This window comes from Somniosus microcephalus, chromosome 10, assembly GCF_052327205.1.
Source record: "Somniosus microcephalus isolate GS21.2 chromosome 10, FLI_Smic_1.0, whole genome shotgun sequence".
In the NCBI taxonomy this organism is placed as follows: domain Eukaryota; kingdom Metazoa; phylum Chordata; class Chondrichthyes; order Squaliformes; family Somniosidae; genus Somniosus; species Somniosus microcephalus.
In genome coordinates this window covers 188,692,070-188,719,148 of record NC_140996.1, presented here as the reverse complement: position 1 = coordinate 188,719,148, position 27,079 = coordinate 188,692,070, and positions in this window count along the sequence as shown.

Genomic DNA, 27,079 nt, shown 5'->3' with positions numbered 1-27,079 from the left:
TCGAGTTTTTTGATGAGGTAACAGAGAGGGTTGATGAGGGTAATGCGGTTGATGTAGTGTACATGGATTTCCAAAAGGCGTTCGACAAATAGCCTTGCCAGCAAAGTTGAAGCCCATGGAATAAAAGGGACAGTGGCGGCATGGATGCGAAATTGATTAAGTGACAGGAAACAGAGAGTAGTGGTGAACGGTTGTTTTTCGGACTGGTGGAAGGTGTTCTCCAGGAGCCGGTTCCAGGACCACTGTTTTTCTTGACATATATTAATGACTTGGATGTGGGTGTACAGGGCACAATTTCACAATTTGCAGATGACACAAAACTTGGAAGTATAGTGAACAGTGAGGAGGAGAGTGATAGACTTCAGGAAGACATAGACAGGCTGGTGAAATGGGCGGATACATGGCAGATGAAATTTAACGCAGAAAAGTGTGAAGTGATACATTTTGGTAGAAAGAATGGGGAGAGGACATATAAACTAAATGGTACAATCCTAAAAGGGGTGCACGAACATAGAGACTGAGGGGTATGTGTGCACAAATCGTTGAAGGTGGCAGGGCAGGTTGAGAAAGCAGTTAAAAAGGCTTACGGGATCCTGGGCTTCATAAATAGAGGTATAGAGTACAAAAGTGTGGAAATTATGATGAACCTATATAAAACACTGCTTCAGCCCCAACTGGAGTACTGTGTCCATTTCTGGGCACCGCACTTTAGGAAGGATGTGAAGGCCTTAGAGAGGGTGCAGAAAAGATTTACGAGAATGATTCCAGGGATGAGGGACTTCAGTTACGTGGATAGACTAGAGAAGCTGGGGTTGTTCTCCTTGGAGCAGAGAAGATTGAGAGGAGATTTGATAGAGGTGTTCAAAATCATGAGGGGTCTGGGCAGAGTAGATAGAGAGAAACTGTTCCCATTGGCAGATGGGTCGAGAAGCAGAGGACACAGATTTAAGGTGATTGGCAAAAGAACCAAAGGCGACATAAGAAAAAAAAAATTTACGCAGCGAGTGGTTAAGATCTGGAATGCACTTCTTGAAAGGGTGGTGGAGACAGACTCAATCTTATTTCTCAAAAGGGAGTTGGATAAGTATCTGAAGGAAAAAAAATTGCAGAGCTATGGGGAAAGGGCGGGGAAGTGGGACTAGCTGAAGTGCTCCTGAAGAGAGCTGGCATGGGCTTGACGGGCCAAATAGCCTTCTTCCGATTCTATGACAATAGCCAATTAGAAATGTGAAAACACAAATCCTTAACCAACGAGGAAGTAGAACGACACTTAACTAATGAGAAAAAAAATTGATAGATTCGATGATTATGACATAGATAGTAGACGTGACACAGATGATAGTTACAAGAAAATCTGTTATAGACAAGTACAGCAACAACTTGCATTTATAGCACCTTTAGTGTAGAAAAATGACCAAAGTGATTCACAGAGGTGTAAGGAAAAAATGGAAAGTAAGTCAAGAAGGAAAGATTAGGATGTATTACCAAAAGTTTCATCAGAGGTAAATTTTAAGCAAGATCTTAAATGAGGAGAAGGAAGTGGAGAAGTATAAGGACTTAGGGAGAGAATTCCAGATCATGGGGCTCAGGCGGCTAAAGGCACAGCTGTCAATGGTGGAGCAAAGGGAGGGGGGAGGAACAAGATGGCAGAGTGAGGGGAACAGAGGGCTGGATTTTGCTAGCCCTGAGGAGGCAGGTTTGAAGGCGGGTCAGGTGGGAAAGTTGCAAAAAATGGCGGTGGGCTCCGATCCCGCCTTTATCCCGCCTGTGCGCTGATGTGCCTCAATAAATCCGAGACTCGATGTTAGCGAAACAAAACAAGGCTTTTATTGACTTAGAAGGTAACACACAGGAGAGAGGTATCTTCCATCCAGAGCTCTGCCGTACTGGATGTGCTGCAGGCTGGGCCAGCTTACATAGGGGCCAGGTATGGGCGGAGCCCTACACATAGTACAATACAATGGTGAGGAAACGGAACAGAGGTAAGGGAAATGAAACTGAAACCAACCACAGTCACAGGCAGTGATGAATGGAATATTTCATCACATGCGCAACTTTCCCAAATGCGGGCTTGCAGACTCCGTTTCGGTCCCTCAACGTGCAGCTGGTGTGTAACCACAAGAAGGAAATTTTGCATGTTTGCACCAAGTACCCTGGCAGTTGCCATGACTCGTTCATCCTGCGGCAGTCTAGTGTGCCTCCGCTCTTCAGTCCGTCAAACCAACTTTGTGGATGGCTACTTAGAGACAAGGGCTATCCCCTGAAGACGTGGCTAATGACGCCGTTCAGGAGGCCATCCAACAAAGCTGAGGAGCGCTACAACTCCAGCCACATTTCGACCAGATCCATTATTGAGCAAACCATCGGCTTGCTGAAGATGCGATTCAGATGCCTTGATAGATCAGGTGAATCCCTGCAGTACTCAGCAGCCAGGGTCTCCAGAATCGTCGTGGTCTGCTGTGCACTTCACAACATGGCACAGCATCGTGGCTTGCAGCTGCCTGAGGGACAAGTGGCTCAGCTCATAGCCTCCTCAGATGAGCATGAAGATGAGGAGGATGAGGATGAGGAGGAGAGTGAGAACGAAGACCTTGCGGAGGCGCATCAACCAGTGGCAGCAGCACGTGAGAACATTGCTGGCCGGGACGCAAGGGATGCACTCATCTTGGCCAGATTTGCTTAGGCTGCCCAATCAAACACATTTGGCTCGCACCTTCTTACCACACCATCGACAATGGACAAGAACCTGCGGCTTCCTATCACTCTGACCGCCATACTGACAATTCCAAGTCGCCCCGAGCCCTCAATATGGAACTTCCATTTGTGAAATGACACAGCCCAGAACTTCAACAGTTTGCCATCACTTCATTTTATAACATTCAGTAAAGGATGGCATTTCACAATTAAACACAACAGAACAACCAAGTGACTACCCTTGTGACTACTTATGCTTTATCTTCCTCTTACGCGTGCTCCTATGTGGTACTTCCCCTGTGGCTTCAGCAGATGTGGAGGCCACTTGCTCACTTTCATGCTGCTCCTGCCTCGACACCTTTGGTGGGCATCCTCTGGGGTTGCGAGCCTCTGAGGGCTCGCCAACAGTCTGCTGCTCCTGCGGCTGTGCAGGGGCTGAGACGCCCATCTCAGTTTGTTGAGGACTCTGGTGGGGCTCTGACCAAGGGCTCCGCAGTGGCATGGGAGTGTGAGTGCTTGAAGAGGAGCCCCCACTTCCTTGTTGTCTGCCACTAACATCCCTCTCATGGGTCAGCCCCACTTCAGAGCTAGCAAGTGGCTTGACAGCACCTTGCTGCACTTCAAGGGGGCCATAAGGACCCATTTCTGCACTGGCAGTCCTACTCCAGAGGACTTCCATGAAGCTCTGGTTTCTCTGCTCAATAGCTGCCCATCGCTCCTCCAGAGATGTCAGTCTATTCTGAACAATGACCGTGTTTTCAAGACCCTGGCGACTTAGCTCCTCCATGGCCGTAGCCATCCTCTCCTCTACCATAGCCATCCTCTCCTCTATGGTAGCCATCCTTTCCACGGAGGTTGCCATCCTTCCCGTGGTGATGCGTTCATGCGCCAATGCCTCCACAAAGGCTCTGCTCATGTTAGCAATGGACTCCTCCATCCTCTCCACACTCACATTGACCCTGGAGACAAAATCTGCCAGGGACTCCTGCACCTGTTCCTGGAGTTCCATCACCGCTCTCCTTCTGGATGGACCCGGAGGCACAGGGTTGACATGCAGTGGAGCCGAGCTGGGAGCATCCTGCGGCCTCCGATGAGGACTCTCCACTGCTGTCCCTGTCTCCACAATCTGCTGAGGCTCACTTGTGAGCTGTGATACACCAGGTGACAAAACTACTCTATGTCCCAAAGGTCTCACCGAGGTGTGAGTGTCGGCGCTGGTGCTGGGTGCGCTTAATTCTGGTGACGCTGCGCCCTCAGAGGTTGCAGCTTCCTCTGAGGAGTCTTCTGGCTCAGGCTCTTCCTCCTGGGCAGTGGGGAGGGGGGCTGTCGATGGTCCTGTGGGGGAGTAAAAGAAAGAGTTAGACATGTGATATAAACATTGCATGCACATGGAATTGTGCAGATGATCATAAATCAATCTGTTAGAGCATCAGAATCAATATCAGTCACTCATGCAATGTCAATGAGAGAGATGCAAAACTATTCTGTCACCAGCTTGCTCTGATGCGCCCGTCTGTCAGTCCCCCACTTGCACATCCTCCTCGGCTCCCACGATCTTGAGGGCCGTCTCCTCAGTGCTGGTGAGCTGGGCTATTAAGGGTGGCCCTCCTGTCTTCGCCCTTTCCCTCTTGTTGTGGGCTCTCTTTTCCTGCAATGAGGGACACAAGTGGAGTTTGAGTGAGAATGATGGAGTGAGTGTAGAGAATCCATAGCATATGCTTAGAAGGACACAAAGATGGAGTGAGGTCCCAAGACCAAGGGCCCTCCCTGTGTGTTGTTCGTTGTCATAGCATAACAATGATAGGGAGTGTGAGGGCAGTATAGTTGAATAGTTAAGTGAATGTGTACATAGAGAGAGAGGGAATGGTTAAGGGTGCAAGGGATGTAAGGGTCAAGTGGGATGTGGAGGAGGAGGTTGACAATGCAGAGTGCTGGTCATGAGAGGCGATGGAGATTAGATTGAGGGTAATGGTGATGTCATACTCACTTTTCCTGTGCGGAGAAGTTCATTAAACCTCTTTCTGCACTGTTCTGCTGCACATTGATCTTGAACTGACCTCCTGTGCCACTTGCAGCCACACAGCTTTGGTCTGCTGGGGAGGTTTTTTCCTCCCAGAGGAAGGAAACAGCACCTCTTTCTGAGCTCTGGCCCCCTCCTCCAGAGCATGAAGGGAGTCCTCATCAAACCGGGGTGCGGCCTTGAACCTTGAAGTTGACATATCAGCAGCATAAATCCCTTAGAAGTATCCCAAATAAAAGTTCTAAGGCAGAAAATGAACCAAGGCTGCTTGCAGCCCTTAAATGCAGCTGCATAAATGACGTCATCAGAGGCGAGTTTCAGGACCAAAAGACTCATTGGGCCAGGGGTTCGCACACGCTGGGAATCAATTGCCCAATTAGGGCAAAATCGCTAAATTATCCTGCCTGACATCGGAGGCGGGAGCAGGAACCGCCGACCACCTCACCTGCCCCCAATGGCAAACTCCAGAGTGTTTGTGTTGGGGGGAGGGGAATAGTAGAGCTGGAAGAAGTTAGAGATAGGGAAAGGAGAGACCATGTAGTGATTTAAACACAAGGATGAGATTTTTAAATTTGAGACGTTGGGGGACTGGGGGCCATTGGAGATTTTTAAATTTGAGATGTTGGGGCACAGGGGTGATGAAGAAGTAGGTCTTGGTGAGGGACAGGATACAAGCAGCAGAGTTTTGGATAAGATTAAATTTACAGAGGGTGGACAATGGGAGGGTGGCCAGAAGATCATTGGAGCAATTGATGAGAATTTCAGCAGAAGATGGGCTGAGATAGGGAGAAGATATAGTGTCAGAAATTCAGGTCAGAATTGAACTAGACACCAAAGTTACAAATAGTATGGTTCAGCCTGCGACTGTAGTCGGCAAGATAGGATGGAGCTGGTGGTGAAGACATAGATTTGTGATGGGGGCCAAAGACGACAGCTTCAGTCTTCCCAATGTTCAGCTAGAGGATATTGCGGCATATACAAGACTAGAGAAACAGTTTGACAGTATAGAAGTAGTGGAGGTCTTGAGGGAGGTAGTAGAGAGGTACAGCTGGATGTCATCAGCATACACGTGGAAGCTGACGACATGTTTACAAATGATGTCGTCAAGGGGCAGCATATTGATGAGGAAAGAAGGGGGCCAAGGAATCTTTGGGAAACTCTGGAGGGATGGTACGGGGGTGGGAAGAGACAGATTTACATGCAGCAAAACCTTGCTACTACATCTCTCATATTAATAAACTCTACAATCCCAGTGGAAGTTTAGTATAATCAGTGGAGGCGTTTGAGAGCAGGAATTTCCACAATAATTTTGCCATTTTAATTGCAGACCACGGAAAATTAATCAGAGAGCCATTCCACTAGCTCCATGCTGATTGCTGGCACTTCTGAGATTTTCAACCTGAAGTTACGACAATCGAATATGTCCAACTAAATATGGGTGGGCATATTCAAAGTAGGTGGGAATGATGCGGTGACACCACATATCATATTTCCTGCCATTCCCACCATGGCAACACAGGACGCAAGTTACAGCAGTATGTTACTGGCATTCAGTGTTTCTAAGTCCAGTAGAAGGCCTATTGAAAATGGCTATTGGAAGGCCCATCGAAATGTAATTTTCCCCTCTGCAGGAATTGGATAGATCACAGAGCAATCAATACACTCCATGCAGTACAAAAACACATTTTTTTAAATACAGTGCCTTTCTGGAAATGTAGTCCCACAGGCAGCTGGCCCATCAACACTGCTGCAGGACGGCTGTGGCCATTTCCCCTTCTTCTTCGCCTCCTCCCCCACCCCCCGAAGTACACTACCTGGCACGAACAAGACCTCATCTGCTAATGAAACTGACCTCAGAAAATTCACCACGGTCACTGGCAGAAAAGTCAGGTGACCACAAAACTTGCCATGCCAACTTTACACCAGGTATATGCTACTTTTTATAAAGAGGTTTGGCTGTACTTCCAGTTCTTTAGGTGCAAATTTCTGCTGTTCTACTAATTTCTACATTTTGTCCCTTACACGTAACTGATGGTACAGTGAGTCAAGCTATAAGTATGTCCAATTATTCGTGTCATTCTTTTACTCTGTTTTGACCCAATGCAGATCAAGTGACGGGACTCTGTGCAAAGGTAGTGAGTAATCTGGTAATGCACTGAAACATAATAACCTTGTGCTACCCTTGTAACTCTGTGTGATCAGCGATGGTTCAGATAATGCCTGCTTTCACAGTTCGTGTTGTCTCACCTCATTGACTGAGTTAGTGTTTAGTATCTTTCTTCTGTCTATAATTCTGTATGATGGACAGGATGTTCTGCTAGCAGTAAATTCAAATCTTTCCCGCCGCGGGTATTTCACTACCTTCACTTATTTCCGATTGTGAATACTTTCATTGCCTAACAGTGGTAATCTGTCATTTGCCGTTTGAACAATAATTCTGGCAGAATGGTATGGGTAAGACCCACCGCCCTCAAACTCAGTGAAACCTGGAGAAAGAGAGAGTGTTCTGGGCTGCACATTGGCAATGGTTGTACTTAATAATGTTGTTTCACCAATAAAGGGCAATCAGTTCATAGTTCCATTGAATCTCATCCGAATATGTTGGTGGTAGCCCATAATATCAGAAGGAAAGTGTCTTTACTCACTAGATGTTCTTTCCTAATAATAAAAATGAAGGAAGTAAGCGATAAAGTGAAAAGGTAATGGAAAATCCAGCACTATATATTTTTTTAAAGTTTCAGAGGAAATACAGCACTGGATGGGTTAACATAATGACATGTAAGCTTTATCTTATTTGCTCACTGGTACACCAGTTTGGAACCTCAAACTGAGGTGACCTTCACCTTCTGAGTCTTGGACTATCTGTAATTGTTATTGGCCAGCTGCTAGTTATTATGAAGTAACCCAGTGTAGGCCATCCTTTAAACTCCTAGCAAGTGGCTTTTAGGGTGATTTTTTTTTTGGAATCGTTGGACTTTTGAAAATGACGTGCACCAGAACGTAGTTATAAATCGGTGTTCCAGTTCATGCTGAAGGCGCAGTGAGTATTTATCAGCTGCTGAGATCTCAGCTGTGCTACTGTGTTGATCTCATATAATCCTTATATTATTTTTCAGCAGCTACACGCAAAAATTGAAGCGATTTCCAAGTGGTATTTGATATCAAACACAATGTGAGAAAGGATAGAGTATTTACAATCTTAAAAGGGGTAACCTGGCAGAACATTCAGTGCAGATTTGGTTGCATATGTTTGTTTCTAACACAGCTAACTCCTGCTGAGTGTTAACTTTTACCACAATATTTTACTCATTTACCAGGAGCTTAAAAGGAATCATATTTGTTTTGTGTGCAATATCTGGAATGATCTTACATTTAGAATTTCATGCTGTTAAGTTTTAAACTTGCTGTAACTTGTTGAAATGGTGATTGTGTATAATTTGGGCTGTAAAACATGGTAATTCAGGCATAAAAGGATTTACTTAATAGGTGCAAACATCTGAAATCATTCAATTAACAGGGTGAACACTGGCTGGGGATCGTATGCGGTTTGGTAATCTGTTCATTTAACAGAAATATTCTTTGATCAGATTTTTGCTTCAGTGGAGATGATTGTAATGACTTGGGCTTGGATTTTGCCCTGGGCACCTGGTAGCCAGCTACCCCTGGTGCTACATTCTCTCAGTAATCACGATAATTGATAATTGAACATTTAAAGGGGAACTGTACCCTGCTGCATTGTAATCATAAAGATTATTATGGAAGATGTCTATACAATTACTAATGAGCTTTGGTCACTTTTTCTTAACTTTGTTTTAAGCTTTAGAATTCTTGGTTAGAGGCAGCCTGTGAGTAGGCATTTTGTGCAGAACTCTACCAAATTTGAACCTTTGGAACTATGAATGTACTGGGTTTTGTGGGCAGCCGTGTCACTGGAGCAGACTTTATGATGCCAGTTAAAGTGAATTTGCACACAAAGGGGCTGATTTTCATCCCCTCCGGCAGGCAAGAACGGGGCGGTTGCTCGATTAAAATAGCAGCACAGCACTTACTGTGCTGTTCCCACCGACATCCAGGTCTCCGTGACTTTGATTGGGGCTTTGAACTAGGAGGCCCAGGCACCTGCCAGAAACAGGTAGGAGCCTCATTTGCACAAGCAAATCAGGGTCCTGTGACGTCAGTCGGAGTCAATGTAATGTTGAAGTACCAATGGGAAGAGCATGCACCACGTTCACTCTACCCACAGGTACTTGGGATTCTGCGGCCTAACAAGCTGTCTTTAAAGGGCCACTCATAAAAAGGGACAAACAGGTTTGTAAATGATTTTTGTGGGGCCAGGAGGAGCATTAATGCACGCCTGGCCCCACAAAAATCACCCTCATGATGCCCGAACCTCTGTGGCCTTCCCTCGGGATCACCTCTCCCCATTCCCCTGAACTTATATGGACCAGCTGGGCTCCAGGATAGGGCATCCAGATTTTCGGCCGCCTCCAATCGGCGAGCCCCTTCAAATGGATGAGCAGCTCGCTGACGGAATGGTAATGAGGCCATACCATGAAAGTTGGTCTGGCCTCGGACTGCTTCAATTGAGTAGACAGTGGGCTCTCTCTGCCCGCCTTCTGCCCGATGCAAGCAGTCATGAGAAAATCCACCCAAAATATCTGTGCCCAGATTGTCTTTAACCGGCAATTCTAACACATAGAACAGAGTAACTAGGGGTAACTAAGAGATACCAGTAAGTGTGCGGGTGTCTCTCCTCATACTATCTATTATTATAGGACTATTCAGTAGAATATACTTCCTCCTAAAATATCTAAAGGTTAAGATGTGCCCAAAAATCTAGGGGTATATTTTCCTCCATACTTAGCAAAAGTAGGCGTGAGTACAAAGCATTTTATGCTCACATAAAATGCTCTCATAGTTTCCCGTTTAATTCTTACATCTACTTTTTCATGAAATTATTGAACAGAAGGAAAACTAGCCCCTAGAGGTAACTCTATTGCAAGCTACTGGCAAGAGCAAATTCCAGGCCCTTCAACTGGAGCATTAGCTTTGGCACTTACAGTCTTTTGTGAACAGCTTCAGATGCAATTTCTTTGCAGAACGCAGTTCAATAAAGCATCAGCCAAACATTAAAGGTAATAAAAACTGTTTTATGGTGTCGCAAGGAAGCTGCCTGGATACAAGAGCACTTTCTGGGACATCATAAGGCATTTTATCAATTATCGAAAATGTTCTACAGTGCGAACAAATAGGTTAACGGACAACAAATTTGACCCGCCTAAACGGGCATGTAGTTGGTGGGGCAACAGCTCCCCCTTCCAGTTCATGCTAGTGTGAAACCTGAACCAAATTGGGGTGCGGGCCTCGCTTAATACCACTGGCGAACTGTAGGTGCCAAACAGATGTCCCACTGCAGCTCGCTGGTTGTGGAAGGGTAGTACATCGTCTGGTCCCGACACTTAGCCAGCCAGCAGCTCAGGTCTAGGGGCGGGGGAGGTGGTAGAAAGTGGTCCCAGGGGAGGGGTGGGGCCTCAAATGGGCCGGCAGTGGGCCTCAGTCTTTTTGTGGGCCCAGGATGAGCATTCCTGCTTGTCTATGGCCTACAAAAATAAAACTCAACATTTTCTGGGCTGTTTTTAGAGCCTGGTACAGCTAGGTGAAGTGTGCACAATGCATGACTCGTCCACTTGTACCTGAACTTTGCAATTGAGGTCCTACAACTGGTGTAGCCATTTATTGTTTGCCACCAACAAATTGGGATAATGGCTGACCCCGTGGCAATCCCTTTTTACTTATGTTATGTGTAGGAAGAAGGGGCAAAGAAATTGAATGATGCCAGTCTGATCAGAATGTACCAGAGAAAAGAAAAAAAACTTGCATTTATATAGCACCTTTCATGACCTCAGGATGTCCCAAAGTACTTTACAGCCAATGAAGTACTCTTGAAGTGTAGTCACTGTTGTACTGTTGCAGCCAATATGCACACAGCATGCTCCCAAAAACAGCCAGGTAATCTGTTTTAGTGATGTTGGTTGAAGTATAAATATCGGCTAGGACACCAGGGATAACTCCCCTGCTCTTCTTCAAAATAGTGCCATGGGATCTTTTACATCCACCTGAGAGAGCAGACGGGGCCTCGGTTTAATGTCTCATTTGAAAGAGGGCACCTCTGACAATGCAGCACTACCTCAGTACTGCACTGGAGTGTCAGCCTAGATTTTTGTGCTCAAGTTTCTGGAGTGAGACTTAAACCCACAACCTTCTGACTCAGAGGCAAGAGTGCTACCCACTGAGCCACGGCTGACTGGAGCACTGTACACAACTGGAAGGGCTAGCACTCCACCAGTGTACACCTGTCTGTGACCACCTGCACAGGTTCATACAGGTGAATGCAACTTTTATTTTAAGGCAATCCACCATGCCCCCATTATTTAAAAATGCAAAATTGGCTCCTAAGAGACTTCGAAGGTAACACCAACTTTGTCAGGGACGCATAATCGGGCAGATATAGATTGGCTACCTGTAAAAACAAAATCCCACTCGATTTTTCCATTCCGTTGCCTTTAGTAGAAAGGAAAATTGGGCAGGGGGTGTAACAGATCTGCTACCTCCCATTTTGTGTCCCAGCCGAAGTTGAATTTTTCCCCCTAGAGCTATTCTCTGCAGCCTTGGGTCATGGCAGAGCCTTGTAAAATAAAGTGCATCTATCCGCCAGATATCGAGACTGATTTGAGGGCATTGTACAATATAGCCCAATATAGCCCAATAAAAGTTTTGTACATCATCATCAGTTTTCTGCATGTTTCTCAACTTTGCCTTCCAATGAGACATCAGTATGGATCAGGAAGGCAATGAACAGCTTCAAGGAGATTTCCCAGTTAAGCAGGAAGAAGCTGAAGATGCAGCTACTGAAACACCTTAGCCAGCTCCTGGAGCCATTTGCTACGTTCTCATTGAGGAGACCTACTCCTGAGTACCCACTGCATCAGCAGTACTCTGTTAATCTTCACCATGCTCTCAACTACCAAACTGCCACCTGCTAATACATTATCCAACCTCATAACAATACACTCTGGACACAGTACAGCTTCAGTGCAAACAAATGTTATTACCATAAATGCAATGTTTCCATCTAACTAATGTTTAGCATTTCTCTATTTCCCTTTGCTGACAGTGTGTGACTGATGTGCACCCTAACCTGGTGCTTCTTCCATGTGCTCCCCAGTGGCAGGAGTATGTCAGCTGGCTGGCTGCTGTTTGTCAGTGAGAGGCTCTTGGAATTGAGGTGGCCCTTGAACTCTGCGCACTGGATCCTGAAATGGCCCAGCTAATTGCTCTGCTCCTTCTGCAGATGTGGAGGGTGGTCAAGCTTCCCCAGCTTTATGGAACATGCACAGTTATCAAAGGGCCTAGACATTTTGTCATCATGATGAATAGTAATGAATATCTACAAAAGTTATCAGGCTCAAAATTCCGTCGGATTGCTGCTGTTGCCAAGAGTCTTCTCTTTTTCCCTTGTTAGAGGCAGAACTTCCATCCACCCTTTTACAAGTGAAATGATGGCCAGGGGCTGATCCAGGGGCTGGGATTCCTTTAGCCAGGAGTTGCCACTCCTCAGACTGGCGATCCAGTGTAGTAGCAGTGGCTGGTGTTGTGTATGTACCTTTAAGAGAATAACTGGTCTCAGACTGCAGTACCGGCAGTGACCACCCCTGTATAAAAGGCGCTAGTGAGCCTCTGTTGTTTTCAGTTTCACTATTGACTTCCATCAGTAAAGACGTGTTTTGTTCAACTCCTGCTGTCCGTGTCTCAATCATTCATGGACGTAATACTGGCGACGAGCAGATACGAACCTACCTACAGTCTGCACCACCTCCTGGGATCCATTCCTACAGCGAAGTGAGCAGAGGTCGAGGCCGGAAAGAAAAGAAAGTAAGAGGCAGTAGAAACGGGCGTCGACCGTGGGCATCCGCCCTGTGTTGCGGAGTTGAAGATTGCTGGAGAAGCTGTCGGAAGCGGGGCCTGGTTCCTGTCGACGGTGCTTCAGCTAATCGGGCTGGTGGCAGGTAGTGCACTGATCCTTCCTGGGCTGCGGCAGTCGCGAACTCGAGTGGGTGGTTTGCAACGGGGCCGAGCAGCGTTGTCGGGAAGAAGAGAGAGAGAGGGTGGAGCACACAGGGCGCGGCCGGTGCTACGAAGCCGGGCTGCATATAGATCTGCGAAGAGGGAGGCAAGAGTCCCACAGGGTTGTTCCATGACGGGAAGATAATAAACAAAGCAAAAAAAAAAGAAATATTAAACGCGCAAGAAACCGCGAGGAGCTGCAGGTTGCAACAGAAAGCAGCGCTAACAACAGCGGGGAAGAAGGCAAAGCGCGGGAGGCGCCATCTTAATCAGCGGGGAAGAAGGCAAAGCGCGGGAGGCGCCATTTTGTTAAATCGGGGAAGAAGGCAAAGCGCGGGAGGTGCCATTTTAGATTTGCAAGATGCCGAAGACTGGCTGTATCACTGCTTTTGATAATACAATAGAGGACTGGACCACGTATGTGGAAAGAGTCGAGGTATATTTCGAGGCAAACGAAATAGCGGAGGAGAAAAAGGCATCGATATTGCTAAACTTAATGGGCGCTAGAACGTACGGCCTATTGTGGGACCTGATTACTCCAGCCAAACCGAAGGCGAAGAGTTTTAACGAAATTGTTGCTGTCCTACAGGAACACCTAAACCCTGCACCGCTGTTGATAGCAGAAAGATTTAAATTCCACAGGAGAACTCAGCATAAAGATGAGAGCAATGCTGAGTACCTTACGGAACTACGCAAGCTATCAAAGCACTGCCAGTTCGGAGCAGGACTGGCAGATACCCTACGGGACAAATTTGTCTGTGGACTCCTGAGTGAAGGAACACAGAAGAAGTTACTCTCAGAGAAAGAGCTGACGCTAGATAAGGCTTTCAGCGTGGCAGTATCGTATGAAGCAGCAGCCAGGGGAGCTGCAGAAATTCAACAAAAACCACAGGAATACGGCACCCACGAAATGACACGGGGATTTGCAAAATGTTATCGCTGCGGCAGAACTAACCATGACCAGAAGGACTGCTGGTCCAAAGACAAAATATGCAGGCAATGCGGGAAGATGGGACACATTGCACGAGTTTGCAGGTCTGGGAAGAAGACCAGCGACAACAAAAAGCTACTAAGGAACCGTACAAGAAAGTACAAAAGATGACGGACAGTAGTTCCGAAGACCAGATGAGCGATAGTGAATCCGGGAACAGGAGACTAAGCTGTCTCAAACTTCACAATGTAATCGCAAAAGAGGATCACTGAACCATTTGGGTCACCCTCACGATAGCAGGGTCCCGAGTTAAAATGGAATTGGATACAGGATCAGCGCTAACCGTCATGAATCGACGAGACTACGAGCGGCTATTTTCACACATACCCTTGAGAGAGACATCCATCGTCTTGACGACGTATACGGGGCAAAAAGTATACCCCAGAGGAAAAATAAGGGTGCCTGTCGAATACAACGGCAAGAAAATACGGAAATTGTATCTCTACATACTGCCAAATGGTGGACCACCGTTATTGGGACGGGAATGGATCAGGAAGATAAACTTAGATTGGCACTCCATTCATGCAATGACGGTGGACGGTAAAAAAGATGAAGACGTCACTCCTGGACGATTGTCAACAATCTTAGCTAACGCCAAAGAGGTATTTCAACAAGAACTGGGCACGCTTAAAGGCGTAACCGCCTCCATAAAAATAGAAGAGAATGCAGTTCCCAAGTTTTTCAAAGCAAGACCGGTACCATATGCAATTCGCCCAGCCGCCGAGGCAGAGCTGGAGAATCTGGAGAAGGCGGGCGTGTTGTCTAAGGTCGACTGGAGCGAGTGGGCGACACCCATCGTTCCTGTCATGAAGAAAACGTTAAGCAATAAATCCGGGGAGCCAAGGAAGATTCGCATCTGTGGGGATTTCAAGGTGACGGTGAACCCAGTCCTTCACACAGTACAATATCCTCTTCCAAGGATAGAAGACATCTTCGCCTCATTGTCAGGAGGGAAGCGTTTTACAAAAATTGACCTAGCACAAGCATATTTGCAGATGGAGGTTGAAGAGTCCTCTAGGAAGTATCTCACGATAAACACTCACAAAGGTCTTTACCAGTATCATCGATTGGTATTCGGAGTAGCATCGGCTCCGGCGATATGGCAAAGAGCGATGGAACAAGTCCTGCAAGGGATTCCGGGGACTCAGTGTTACTTGGACGACATCCTTGTGACAGGTGAAGATGACAGTGAACACCTTAACAACCTAGAACAGGTGCTCACTAGACTACGGGAACATGGGCTGCGAGCCAACCGCCCCAAGTGCGAATTTTTTAAGAAACAGATATCGTATTGTGGCCACGTAATTGATGAAGAGGGGTTACATAAGTCCCCTGACAAAATTGAAGCGGTTGTTAAGGCCCCAGCGCCTGAAAATGTGTCGCAACTGAGGTCATTCCTCGGATTGGTGAATTACTACCATAAGTTTTTGCCGACTTTGTCGACAATTCTGCACCCACTGAACGCCCTGCTACGAATAGGGGTAGCATGGAAATGGAGCGATGATTGTAAGCGGGCCTTTCAGAAGAGGAAGGACTTAATCACTTCAAGGGAAGTATTGGCTCACTACAACCCAGCACTGCCGATCAGACTGGCGTGTGATGCGTCTCCCTACGGCATTGGGGCGGTACTGTCTCATAAATTCCTTGATGGTTTGGAGAGGCCGATAGCTTTTGCGTCACGCTCGTTAACTTCTGCCGAGCGTAACTACGCCCAGATTGACAGAGAGGCCCTCAGCCTAGTGTGGGGGGTGAAGAAGTTCAATCACTACCTGCCCGGTCAAAAATTTACTCTACTAATCGATCATCAACCTCTTGTCTCCATTTTCAACCCTCAGAAGGGCGTACCGATAATGACAGCACAACGGCTGCAGAGGTGGTCCCTTTTCCTAGGGGCACACCAATATGACATCGAGTACAAAGGAAAAGGAACTAAACAGCATGGAAATGCTGATGGATTTTCACGCCTACCGTTGCCGACGGTGGAAGAAGAAGACCTTGCAGTGGATCCAATGGAGTTATTCCACTCGACCATAGTCGAATGTCTCCCTGTGACGAATGCAAACATAGAAAAGGAAACACGGAATGACCCGACACTATCACGGGTCTATGATTTAACGGTGAAGGGATGGCCAGCACATGGCGAACCACTGCTGCCAGCATTCTCGCCGAGAAGAGAACAGCTGTCGGTGTGCAGAGGAACCTTGATGTGTGGATCCAGAGTAGTAATTCCACCTAAGTTGACGGATAGAGTGCTCAATGAGCTTCATGAGGGTCATCTGGGTGGGGTAAAAATGAAGATCTTAGCCAGAGCGTTTGTGTGGTGGCCGGGAATCGATAGAGAAATCGAAGAGATGACCAAGAGCTGTGCAGGATGCCAGAAGGTCCAAAACGCCCCACCACAAGCTCCTCTGCATCCATGGGAGTGGCCCTCATCTCCATGGCAAAGGGTGCACATTGATTTTGCTGGTCCCTTCATGGACTCGATGTTTTTAATTGCGGTGGATACACATTCAAAGTGGCCAGAGGTAATAAAAATGTCCTCAACCACCACGGAAAAAACTATCACAGTTTTATGAACCATATTCGCCAGGAATGGGCTGCCTGAACAGATTTGCTCTGACAATGGACCACAGTTTGTGTCTGAAGAGTTCCGGAGGATCTTAAAGAACAATGGTGTTAAGCATTACACATCTGCCCCATATCATCCAGCCACTAATGGATTGGCCAAGAGGTTTGTCCAAACATTCAAGAAGGCTATCAAGGCAATGTGTAATGAAGATATACCCCTACAACACAAGGTGGACAACTTCTTGTTTGCCTACCGGAATGCGACACATGCGATTACCAACCAAACTCCAGCCATGATGTTCTTCAATCGAAGACTACGATGCCGCTTGGATTTGGTTAAGCCAAACGTCCGAAGAGATGTGGAGAACAGGCAGTTTCAGAATATGAATGAAAGGCCGACCAGGAGTTTTAAGATAGGTCAACCAGTTTTGGCCCGGGACTACCGCACTGAGAAATGGCAGCCAGGAACGATTTGTACACGACAAGGACCTCTCATGTATACCGTGGACGTTGGGGAGAGCATTGTAAGATGCCATGCTGACCAGATTCTAGAGACACGGGAAAACGTCAACTCCACACCACGATCTGATACAGCTGGTAATGAAATCGACGTTCCAATTGCGCTACCGCAGAACCGGTAATATTGGAAGCAGATGAACCACACAACGACATTGATCCCGACTCAACATTGCCAGAAGAACCTGATACCCCAAAGAGGCGTTATCCAGACAGAATCAGGAAGCCTCCTCAAAGACTGAACTTATAATTGCTTAAACTTAACCAATGTATCTAGCAACCGTAATTGTGATTGTAATTAGTTATCATTTAGTTGTTAAATGAATGTTATGTACTGTTCATCTAAAAGGGGAGGAATTGTTGTGTATGTACCTTTAAGAGAATAACTGGTCTCAGACTGCAGTACCGGCAGTGACCACCCCTGTATAAAAGGCGCTAGTGAGCCTCTGTTGTTTTCAGTTTCACTATTGACTTCCATCAGTAAAGACGTGTTTTGTTCAACTCCTGCTGTCCATGTCTCAATCATTCACGGACGTAATAGCTGGTACACCGTGTCATGGGCAGAGATTCACCCAATTTCCCCCACCTGTCCCATACAAATGAGGTGCCCTCGCACTGACTCATCCGATTCATTTCTGAGGTGCATGAGCTGAGCTAGAGAATCCTAATTTGACTCGCTCCCCATGTGCCCCCCCGCCCCCAATTCCCCTCCTTCCCTCCCTATTGGCAGAACCTGACATTTGTTCAGTGTCTTCCCAAACGGATCAATTTTTGAATTACTGATGCAGATCTGGGTAATATCATGACAAGAGGCTGCATGTTAATACAGCAATGCTCTGTGTCACTCTCATTGATCAATCTTTTGAAAGCTTGCATCTCAGCATTTTATAGAAACAACACAACTTACAGATTAGAGCCAAATCTTGCTGTCAATGAGAAAAATTGATTTGGCAGCTTGACAATTTGCTGCCTACAGTATCTAAATCAAAGGGCTTAATTCTCAAAACATTTGCTGGTTGATTCGATTCAGATTTCTCAGTACTTCAGTAGCTATTCCTAATTGCAACACATACTGTAAAATATTCAGTAGTTATGATTTGCTGCAAGTGACCAGATCTGCTTCTTGTATCTAAGCTTGTTTGTTAGCGCAACAATGACAACAACAACATTTTGCATTTATATAGCGCCTTTAACGTAGTAAAAAGTCCCAAGGCACTTCACAGGAGCGTTAACAGACAAAATTTGACACCGAGCCACATAAAGAGGTATTAGGACAGGTCATGACAGGATCAGAAGCTTGGTCAAAGAGGTAGGTTTTAAGAAGCAACATAAAGGAGGAGAGAGAGGTTTAGGAAGGGAATTTCAGAGCTTAGAGCCAAGGCAGCTTAAATGACGACTGCCAATAGTGGAATGATGAAACTCGGGGATGCGCTAGAGGCACCGAGATCTCGGAAGGTTGTAGGGCTGGAAGAGGTTTAAGTGATGATGATCCATATCGGCCTACTCCCGAGGTCCCCACCATCGCAGAAGCCAGTCTTCAGCCAATTCAATTCACTCCACATGATATCAAGAAACAGCTGAGCGCACTGGATACAGCAAAGGCTATGGGCCCCGACAGCATCCCAGCTATCGTGCTGAAGACTTGTGCTCCAGAACTAGCCGTGCCTCTAGCCAAGCTGCTCCAGTACAGCTACAACACTGTCTTCTATCCGACAATGTGGAAAGCTGCCCAGGTATGTCATGTCCACAGAAAGCAGGACAAATCCAACCCGACCCATTAATGCCCCATCAGTCTACTCTCAATCATCAGCAAAGTGATGGAAGGTGTCATCGACAGTGCTATCGAGCGGCACTTACTCACCAATAACCTGCTCACTAATGCCCAGTTTGGGTTCCGCCAAGACCATTTGGTTACCGACCTCATTACAGCTTTGGTCCAAACATGGACAAAGGAGCTGAATTCCAGAGGTGAGGTGAGAGTGACTGCCCTTGACATCAAGGCAGCATTTGACTGAGAGTGGGATCAAGGAGCCCTAGTAAAACTGAAGTCAATGGGAATCGGGGAAAACGCTCCACTGGCTGGAGTCATACTTAGCACAAAGGAAGATGATTGTGGTGATTGAAGGTCAATCATCACAGCCCCAGGACATTGCTGCAGGTGTTCCTCAGGGCAGTGTCCTAGACCCAACCATCTTCAGCTGCTTCATCAATGACCTTCCCTCCAACATAAGGTCAGAAATGGGGATGTTCGCTGATGACTGCACAGTGTTCAGTGCCATTCACAACTCCTCAGATAATGAAGTTGTCCATGCCCGCATGTAACAAGACCTGGACGACGTTCAGGCTTGGGCTGATAAGTGGCAAGTAACATTCGCGCCACAGAAGTGCCAGGCAACGACTATCTCCAACAAGCGAGAGTCTAACCACCTCCCCTTGACATTCAACGGCATTACCATAGCCGAATCCCACACCATCAACATCCTGGGGGTCACCATTGACCAGAAACTTAACTGGACCAGCCGCATAAATACTGTGGCAACAAGAGCAGGTCACAGGCTAGGTATTCTGCGGTGAATGTCTCACCTCCTGACTCCCCAAAGCCTTTCCACCATCTACAAGGCACAAGTAAGGAGTGTGATGGAATACTCTCCACTTGCCTGGATGAGTGCAGCTACAACAGCACTCAAGAAGCTCGACACCATCCAGGACAAAGCAGCCCGTTTGATTGGCACCCCATCCACCACCTTAAACATTCACTCCCTCCACCACTGGCGCACCGTGGCTGCAGTGTGTACCATCTACAAGATGCACTGCAGCAACTCGCCAAGGCTTCTTCAGCAGCACCTCCCAAACCCGCGACCTCTTCCACCTAGAAGGACAAGGGCAGCAGGCGCATGGGAACACCACCACCTCCAAGTTCCCCTCCAAGTCACACACCATCCTGACTTAGAAGTATATCGCTGATCCTTCATCGTCGCTAGGTCAAAATCCTAGAACTCCCTACCTAACAGCACTGTGGGATCACCTTCACCACACGGACTGCAGCGGTTCAAGAAGGCGGCTCACCACCATCTTCTCAAGGGCAACAAGGGATGGGCAATAAATGCTGGCCTTGCCAGCGACGCCCAGATTCCATAAAAATGAATTTAAAAAAAAGATGGAGTGGCGAGGCCATGGAGGGATTTGAACACCAGGTTGAGAATTTTAAAATCGAGGCGTTGCCAGACCTGGAGCCAATGTAGGTCAGGAAACACGGGGTGATGTGTGAACGGGACTTGCATACATAGGATTACATAGGATATACGGCACAGAAACAGGTCATTCGGCCCAACCAGTCTATGCCGGTGTTTATGCTCCACTCGAGCCTCCTCCCGTCTTTCCTCATCTAAATCTATCAGCATAACCCTCTATTCCCTTCTCTCTCATATGTTTGTCTAGCCTCCCCTTAAATGCATCTATAGTATTCGCTTCAACCACTTCCTGTGGTAGCAAGTTCCACATTCTCACCACTCTTTGGGTAAAGAAGTTTCTTCTGAATTCCCTATTGGATTTCTTGGTGACTATCTTGTATTGATTGCCTCTAGTTAAGCTCCTCCCTGTGGTGTATGTAACCTGTTCCACCTTAAGAAATGTACTACTTTCTCTGGCTGCTGTATACGTAATACCGGTGGTGACCACCGGTATATAAGTACTGTGTAGTGATATTGTATTTAGTATAGTCCTGACCTCCAACTAGTAAAGACCTGTTGAAACTTTATTCTTGTAGTCTGTGTCAGTAATTAATCTTAATACAACTGGAACACACAGACTTAACAGTGGCGACGAGTCCGATTCTTACCCTGCGGCAGTTTATATCCATGGCGGCTTCGTCCACAGAACGGGCGTCGAAGAGAGGCATCCACCCTCATCACCCTGCTGGAAGACACGTCACGCGGCAGGCATCGAGAACCCGGAGTGCAGAAGACATCCTGAACTCGAAGCCTCCATCAGCGGCAGTCAGCTATCTTCTTTCTACCTCGGTGGTGGGTAAGCCGGTCAGCGACGCGAGCAGAAAGTCGGCCGCGTTGGCTGTACAGACGGGGGGAGGAAGACGGAGGAATAAGGGCGGTGAGATCGATCGCGACCGGAGATAAGGGCCGGGCCGCATTCGGGCCGCAAGGCGCAGCGCGGGGACATCGATCGCGGCTGGTGATAAGGGCCGGGCCGCTTTCGAGCCAAAAAGGCGCAGCGTCTGGGGCGACTGAAGGCGCGAGAGCCGCGGTGAAGGCGAACGCAGCCGGTGCTAATAACCGGGCTGCAAGAAGGGCTGCGAGGCGCGACATCGGGGAAGCGCGAATGCCCGAGGGAGCCGCGGTGAAGCGGAGACAGCGTCGGGGGAGTTACTAACCGTTGGGAAAGGGGAGCAGCAGCGGCACGCCAAACGCCATTGCAGCCAGTGGGTGAAGACCGCTAAGCATGGGAAAACCGCCATTTTGTAGGCGGAGGACGAAGACAAGAGCGGGAAGCCGCCATCTTGGGATAAAAATTTTAAAAAAATAAATTAAAAAAATAAATAAATTGCAACGATGCCTAAACATGGGAACATTAATACCTTTGATAGCGACATCGAAGATTGGGCCATGTATGTAGAACGCATACAAAATTATTGTAAAGCAAATAAAATTCCAGATGCAGAGAAAGCACTAACTTTATTAAACTTAATGGGTGCGAAGACATACGGGCAATTGAAACACCTTTTATCACCAGATGAACCGGCGGATAAGACGTTCGAGGAGATAATAATAATAATAATAATAATTCAACTTTATTGTCATTGTACAATGCATAACGAAATGTGATCTTGCAAGCTCCCATGAGTCCAGTACAAATAACATTAACATTAAACGTAAATAGCACCGTCCTGGGAGAAGCAAAGCCGCTGCGCCTGTGCGCGCCGCCATTCCATTTCCACCATTCCTCCTGTCCGACAATCTTCAGCCCAACGCCCGGGCCTGCTCACCAGCCGCCCCGCCCGGGGCTCCTTCCGTGACCTTCTCACCAACCGCCCCTCCTCGGGGCTCCTTCCGTGACCTTCTGCACCTGGTCTTTCCTGATGGTCACTCCTCCAGGTACTAACCGGGCCTGGCTCTGCTTAGCTTCCAAGCCTTGCCAGTGACCTGAGATTGTTACTGTCCTGAAAAATCATCTAAACCCCACGCCGCTGATGCTAGCGGAATGATTTAAATTTTACAGCAGAAGGCAACTGAAGGATGAAAGCAATGCTGAATATTTAATGGAATTGCGTAAGCTAGCAAAGTACTGTCAGTTTGGAACGGGACTAACAGACGCGCTAAGAGATAAATTTGTGTGTGGATTATTAAAAGAAGATACACAAAAGCGACTGCTCGAGGAGAATGAGCTGACGCTTGAGAAAGCGGTCACTATGGCAGCAGCACACGAAGCCGCAGCGAGAGGCACGGCAGTAATGCAGCTACGGTCACCGGAACTCAGTACAAATAAATTGGGTTTGAGTACTGTAAAATGTTATCGTTGTGGAAAGACAACACACGATCAGAACCAGTGTTGGTTTAAAAACCAAGAATGCAGAACATGTGGCAGGCTTGGCCACATAGCTAAAGTATGCCGGTCAGGAAAGAAGACCAGCAACAAAAAGTCACCGCAAGGAAAATACATAAAGGTGTACAAGGTGACAAAGACCAGTTCGAACGAACAGAAGTCAGATTCAGACGCTAGCAGTAATGAACTGGGTAGCTTAAGAGTACACAACGTTGGTAAGGATGCAGATCTCCAGACAATTTGGGTCACTCTTCAGATAGCAGGAGTCCAAGTAAAGATGGAATTGGACACTGGATCGGCATTGACGGTCATGAATAAGAAAGATTACAAAAGGTTATTCCAACATATTCCCCTACGGGATACAGAGATTATATTGAAAACATACACAGGGCAAAGAGTGTACCCCATCGGAAAGATAGAGGTAAAAGTGGTCCACAAGGGTGAAGAAAGCCAAGTAATGGACTTATATGTGCTACCTGAAGGAGGTCCACCACTACTGGGACGGGAGTGGATTAGGAAAATGAATATGGACTGGCACTCCTTAAAAGCACTAACGGTAGATTCCGGGGAAACAGATGTCAAACCTAAACGATTGTCCAAAATATTGGATGATGCTAAAGAGGTGTTCCAGCAAGGACTGGGAACACTGAAAGGAATTACGGCAAACATCAAGATTGATGAACATGCACAACCAAAATTTTTCAAAGCCAGACTGGTACCCTGTGCAATACGACCTACTGTAGAAGCGGAACTGGAAGCGCTAGAACGTTCAGGTGCACTGTCTAAGGTAGATTGGAGTGAGTGGGCTACGCCCATTGTTCCCGTTATGAAACGTCCTTCGAGCAACAAGCCAGGAGAACCAGGGAAGGTTCGCATCTGTGGAGATTTCAAGATCACCGTTAATCCGGTGCTTCACACGGTGCAGTATCCGCTTCCGCGGATTGAGGATATTTTTGCTTCGTTGTCTGGCGGGAAACACTTCACCAAGATAGACCTGGCGCAGGCGTACTTGCAGATGGAGGTTGAAGAAGAGTCATGCCAGTACCTCACGATCAACACGCATAGAGGTTTGTACCAGTATAATAGGCTGGTTTTTGGAGTGGCATCGGCTCCGGCATTTGGCAGAGGGCCATGGAGCAGCTTTTACAGGGAATTCCAGGCACACAATGTTACCTGGACGATATTCTGATTACTGGTGATGGTGATGAAGAACACCTCGCAAACTTGGAACTGGTGCTCAACAGACTGAAAGAGTATGGACTTAGAGTTAATCGGCAGAAATGTGAGTTCTTTCAGAAGCGGATCTCGTACTGTGGTCATGTCATTGACCGGGAGGGGTTTCATAAGTCTCCTGACAAGATAGAGGCAGTTGTAAAGGCTCCCGCTCCGGATAATGTCTCTCAGTTGAGGTCGTTTCTGGGATTGATTAACTATTACCATAAGTTTCTACCGAATCTATCCACGGTACTGCACCCGCTGAACGCTCTTTTACAGAAGGGGGTACCATGGGAATGGAGCGAAAACTGTAAGAAGGCATTTCGCAAAAGCAAAGAATTGATCACCTCAGAGGAAGTGTTGGCTCACTTCAACCCGACACTGCCTATTCGGTTGGCTTGTGATGCTTCTCCATATGGTATTGGGGCAGTACTCTCACACAAGTTGCCAAATGGCACGGAAAGGCCAGTCGCGTTTGCAACTATGCGCAGATCGATAGGGAGGCTCTCAGCCTTGTATGGGGAGTGAAGAAGTTTAATCATTACCTGCAAGGCCAAAAATTCACACTTCTGACAGACCATCAGCCGTTGGTATCCATTTTTAACCCTAAGAAGGGTGTTTCGGTGATGACAGCACAGCGACTCCAGAGATGGTCCCTTTTCCTAGGGGCACATCAATATCAAATAGAATTCAAAGGTACAAAGCAGCATGCTGATGGGCTGTCGCGCCTGCCGCTACCTGAAGCAGAAGAGACGACGAAAGTTGACCCTGTTGAGTTATTTCATTCGGCCATCATCGAGTGTTTACCAGTCACCAATGCAAGTATTGAAAGAGAAACCAGGAACGACCCGACACTGTCCCGAGTTTACGAGGTGACAGTGAAGGGATGGCCAACACATGGTGATCCTCTGTTACCGGCATTCTCGGCAAGGCGAGACCAGCTGTCCGTCTGCCATGGTACTTTGATATACGGGACAAGAGTGATTATTCCTCCGAAGTTACGGGAAAGAGTTCTAAAGGAACTGCATGAAGGTCATCTGGGGGGAGTTAAGATGAAAAGTCTTGCTAGGGCTTATGTATGGTGGCCGGGCATTGACCAACAGATAGAGGAGTTGACAAAAAGCTGCGCTGGGTCCCAAAAAGTGCAAAATGCACTTCCAATCGCACCGCTACACCCATGGGAATGGCCTTCAGCCCCATGGCAACGCGTACATATTGACTTTGCTGGTCCATTCATGGACTCCATGTTCCTAATTGCGGTGGACGCACATTCCAAATGGCCAGAAGTGATCAAGATGAATACCACTACTTCAGAAAAGACAATTGCGGTGTTAAGAACAATATTCGCAAGGAACGGATTGCCAGAACAGATATGTTCGGACAACGGACCACAGTTCGTGTCGGAAGAATTCCAAAAATTCTTAAAGAAGAATGGGGTGAAACATTATACCTCTGCCCCATATCATCCGGCAACAAACGGGTTGGCCGAGAGATTTGTCCAAACATTCAAAAAGGCAATAAAGGCCATGAACGATGATCAGATTCCGTTACAACACCAGGTGGACAATTTCCTAATGGCATATCGAAACGCCGCTCATGCAGTGACTAACCAAAGTCCTGCCATGATGTTTTATAACAGGAGGTTGCAGTCCAGGTTGGACTTGTTAAAACCAAATGTGCGGAGGGAAGTGGAAAACAAACAGTTCCGGCATATTAATAACAAGTCCACTCGAAGTTTCGACGTAGGACAACCAGTGTTGGCAAGGGGCTATGGAAACGAAAAATGGCAGTCCGGAACAATTCGGGCCAGACAAGGACCTCTGATGTACACAGTAGATATTGGTAACAATGTGATAAGGCGTCATGCGGATCAACTGGTAGAATCAAGAGCAAGGGTCGAACCCATGGTTGCGACAGAGACAACTGTGGAAGATGTTAATGAACCTGAAGCATCTACCTCGGCAGGGACTGTACCTGATGATGACGTCCAATACATAGGAAACCAAGAAGAAGAGTCACCTCAGCAACAAGAATCAGAGACCACTGAAAGGCGTTATCCAAACCGAATCAGAAGGCCTCCTGAGAGACTGAACCTTTGAACTGTTTATATCTGAAGTTATATATATGTATATATGTTATTATGTTAAATGGGGATATGACTGTTAAGCTAAAAAGGGAGGATTGTGGTGTATGTAACCTGTTCCACCTTAAGAGATGTACTACTTTCTCTGGCTGCTGTATACGTAATACCGGTGGTGACCACCGGTATATAAGTACTGTGTAGTGATATTGTATTTAGTATAGTCCTGACCTCCAACTAGTAAAGACCTGTTGAAACTTTATTCTTGTAGTCTGTGTCAGTAATTAATCTTAATACAACTGGAACACACAGACTTAACACTCCCCACAAGTGGAAACATTCTTTCTGTATCCACTCTATCAAAACCTTTCATAATTTCATAGACCTCTATTAGCTCACCCCTCAGCCTTCTTTTTTCAAGAGAAAAGAGACCCAGCCTGTTCATCCTTTCCGGATATGTATACTCTTGCATTTCTGGTATCATCCTTGTAAATCTTCTCTGTGCCCTCTCCAGTGCCCCTATATCCTTTTTATAATATGGCGACCAGAACTCCACGCAGTACTCCAAGTGTGGTCTAACCAAGGTTCGATACAGGTTTAGCATAACGTCCCTACTTTTCAATTCTATCCCTCTAGAAATAAACCCTAGTGCTTGGTTGACATTTTTAATGGCCTTGCTAACCTGTGGCCCAACTTGATGCAAGTTAGGACACGGGCAGCAGAGTTTTGGAGGAGCTCAAGTTTACGGAGGAGGAGGTTGGGAGGCAGGCCAGGAGAGCATTGGAATAGTCAAGTCGTAGACAATTGCTGGTGCTAATGATATTTGTAATAACTGTTTTTAGCATACAGAAATGGGGACTGCATCTCTCCTTTTACTTTACCAGAAATTTTAATGTGCAAGCTGCTCTTGCAGTGCTAAAAGCCTATCAGTCAGCGCAACGTTACAGTCCTTAATTACTATAGGTAAGGCCAGTCAACCCAATGGCAGGAGGGCTTTTAAAGAGAACTTCATCATCTGTAAACAGAGGCTGCAAAATGTTGGGAAAGTCACCCAAGCACAATTTACATGGGTAAGATTTGCAAAGGATACAGTACTGCTTCAGCTCAGCAGTATCGTGTTTATGATTAGAGTAAATAAATGTCCAACAAGAATACTGCTTTCTGCACACAAAGCAATGAAATGGTTGTATATAATATACCTCAAGTCTTTGATTGTCTATTACTTGCTGGAACCCAATAATAACTTGTGCCAGCAGCATTGCGCCATAGTGAGGATCTCTTTAAGGATTGCAAGGCAACTGGAAATTCATTTCTT